This window comes from Numida meleagris, chromosome 6 (assembly GCF_002078875.1).
Source record: "Numida meleagris isolate 19003 breed g44 Domestic line chromosome 6, NumMel1.0, whole genome shotgun sequence".
Lineage (NCBI taxonomy): Eukaryota > Metazoa > Chordata > Aves > Galliformes > Numididae > Numida > Numida meleagris.
In genome coordinates, this window is record NC_034414.1 from 19,393,683 (window position 1) to 19,397,385 (window position 3,703).

The following is a 3,703-nucleotide window of genomic DNA, read 5'->3' on the forward strand; positions in this document are numbered from 1 at the left end:
AGGAGGAGTCGTCCCCATAGGAGAGGAGAGAGCCTCAGTGCAGCCTGATGTCAGTGAGCAAACTGTCACCTGAGAAGGGTCCACAGCTCTCCCCAGGAGCCGACTCCCTCCCTACATGGGGCTGGAGGCCACGTCCTGTGCTGTACACTGTGGGCTGAGTGGGCCTGTACACACCCCTGAGTGGCGAAGGCCAGGCCAGGCAGGCCCCAATGGATGAGTGCAGGCCCCAGTGGACAAGATGCATGCTCCCTGAGGTGCTCAGGGTGGACACAGGGTACAGCCGGCTCTGCCAGATGCATGGCACGTGGTGTGAGGGCCTGGAGGCTGGGCCTGCTGCTTGGCGCGCCACTGGCTGCTCACCAGCACGGCTGGGGTTGTTACCTTACGGCTAGTTAGAGTGCTTTCACCAGGCCTGAAAACTCTGCACATTTTTAGGACTTGCTGAAAAGTTTAAGATGTGTCCTGGGTGTGTATTTGCAGTAGACTCTACATTTTATGAGCATTTTTTTCCTTCCTGTAACAGTAGTAACTCTACCTTTAGCCTGGCCTCATTTTTCTAGTCAAGTCTGGTCCATCCCAGCCTAACTGGGCCCATCACAGGGCCTACGTGCCTGCAGAAAGCATTAAAGGCAGAAGGATATTTTTAACAGTAAGGGTAATTAACCCCTCACCCAGCTTACCAGAAGATGATGGAGTCTCTTTTTAAAGATGGTATCTTTCTAAATGATGCACACTTCTTCATGGGTCTGCAGGATGGGTCGGGAAGAAAGAATGTCTATGGGCTGCGATCCAGGTGCTTTGACCTTCTCTTTTCCAGAAAGACACCAGTTTGGGGTCTGCCCTCTCTCTTCTGTTATGCTGCACCAAGGCAGCTGCCTGGAATAGCTATGCAAGCAGCATTGAGCGATGTTCTTCTCCTGCGTGTTTTGGCAGCCAGGAGGAGAATAGATTTGCTATCAATATATATGACACGAAAATTGCAGGCAATGGGATCTAACCCTTCAGGAAGACCTATTGAATGCTGGGGCACATACCCACTGCAATATTTATCCTCTCACGTGGTGATTACCTAAATTGCCTTAGCAATTTCACTGGAAAAGGTTCTTTGAACCTCTTTACTTCCCACCCTGAAAAAAAATGTGTTTTATGCAATGGACACAGATGGCTCCAAAAGGGATGTATGTGGGGAGGGCAGGGAGCCTCAGATACTGCATTAATACCAAGTTCTCTCTGCCTTTGCAGCTCACCTTTAGCAGGGATAAGAGCAAATTCCCTGGCGGATCGAGCACCATCAAGCACCTGACAAGTCTTATGAACACTTTCAAGAGCCAGGCTTGAGAGCTCAAGCACTTACTCATTTATTGCTTTGATATTAAAAACAGAGTCACAGATATTAAAAACAGAGAGACTCTGAGTACAGGGGAGATAGGATCTGTTCTGTATACGGAAATTGCTCAGCTTCGTGTTCTACATGATGCTTCAGATTACAAAAAAAAGACCTACAGAGTCCCATTTGTCGGGGAGCTTTTCTGAGAGACAAAAAGCAGAGCATGAGCAATAGAAAAGATTCCAGGTTTCCCTGTTCCAGGCTGAGACAAGTTTGTAACCACCTGCAAAAATCACCCCCACACCTGAAGTGCGAGGTCCCTAATGCTCCTCTCTGCTATAAGATTCAGAGCATCTGACTTTCTTCAGCCCTGCCGCCGTGACAGCCAGCTGCAAATCCTGCCCTGCAATTGCTGGAGTTCCTCGCCGGAGGGGAGCTATTAGGCTGAAAAATGCAAATCCACTTTGATGGTCAGGCACACATGTGGACTACGGTGATGATACCTTTGTACAAAGCACTCCTTGTATGGGTTTAAACATATAGTGATGCTAAGCACATAACTTTGCACAATAAGCTTTTGCTAGTGTAATTTAATCCAAAAATCCCACCGTTCCCCAAGAGGAACAAGTCGCATTGCCTGCAGCATTGTTTTGCTGGTAACTGCATCTGCATTAGAGTGTTTTGCAGGGATAGTTCCCCCCATCCAGGCAGCCGGAGCAGCTCCCTGGCCATGGGAAGGAATGAGGAGCCAGCATTGGACAGCAGTGCTGGGCCCAGCCAGCAGCAGCAGAGCAGTACGGTATGTCTGCTGGTACAGGTCAGTGCAACATGAATAGCTCCTGAAACCAAATTTTCACAAATCCAGTGGATCAAAGGAAGCATGGAGGGACAAGGAACACACTGTACTGAGGAAGTAGGGGCATCACTTCCCACAGCACATCTACAGCTGTTTTCATGTCCCAAAGGCTGAGCTCAGCTGAACACCTGCACCTCTCCCAAGAGCAATCTGAGGTTGTTACTTTAAAAACAAACAAACAAACAAACAAAAAAACGTTGGAGGTCACTAATTTGGGAACTCATAGGCACCAGCTGACTGCAAGGAGCCAGAGCTACTAAATGGAGGTGAGCAGTGGTGAGGAAGATGTCAGAGAGAAGTAGTGCTGTTTGGTAACATGCTGTGTGAAGAAAGAGTACGAATTGAGCTGGAGAAGTACACCAGTAGGAAGAATCTGCATGAAGAGCCTTAGGACAGTCAGCCTAGGAAAATAATGCTGGACTGGAATGAAACATCCCTATTCCCACCAGGAGCCTGAACCAGAATTCAGAGTAAAGAAAGGACTTGGAGTGCTGTGCTGTGCTACTGAGACCACATTGAAGCAGCAGCTTGGACTCACCCCGCTGCTGTGTGCTGGGAAGGAGCTGGCAGCCCTGCTGAGTTAATGTGGCAGTCCCTGGGCTCAAGGACTTGGCACAGAGGTGAGTTAAATCCAGCACCAGGAATCCCCCCCAGAGGCAGAGGTGAGTGTAAAGTGTCATTCAGGGCTTACTGAAGGGAGAGAAGCTTGTGGGAAGGATTACTTCAAAGGGGGCTCATCATGGTAGCCCAAAGATGTCTGTGCTAGGAACGCCTTCCATGACAGTGGGGGGGGGGGGAGGGCAGTGGGGCTGTGCAGAAGCCTCAGGCTGTAGGTTAGTGTCAGGTGGAGAAGTGTGATGCTGATGCAGATGAGAGCTTGCCTGAGCCCTGGTCCCATGCTTAGCTGTGTTGTGCTGATCCCACGGTTCCCCAGCCAGTCTCTGGGCCTGGCTTTATAAAGTGGCTGAAACAGAGTTAACCTGAGAACAGCGGAGGAAAGGCAGAGACTTCATCTTTTTGCTTGTGAGGATGCTGGATCTGGACAGTAGCCAACCCACCTTCCCCGGGATGAGCCTGGGAAGCCCAGAGGCTGCTCTTATTTATCTGCAAGCTGCTCACAGTGGCATCGGAGAAGCAGTAATGAGACATCTGATTGACCCAAATAGATCGGTGATCGCAGTTTCAGGAATGCTTAACGCGCTGTAAATCGAGCAGCACGTCAGCCCGGCCTACGTTTAACCCTGTGCCAATTGTCAGGTTTTAAAAACGCTCCGGTGTGCGGTAGCGACAGATAGGGCAGCGGTATGGCTTCCAGCAGCCCCTTGCTCTCCGTGCAAGTTGTTAGAGAGGGTAGCGTTCCCGGCGCTGTAGTCGCACCTCTCCCCGGGCAGCGCGGAGCCCCAACGCAAGGTCACAGGGCCGCCCAGCCGGGAGCGCTGCGGCTGCAGCGAGGCGTCGCGGCCGGCGGGAGGAGCTGGCGCGCCGCGGCGGGAGCTCGGGCTCGCTGTTAGCGGGATGGG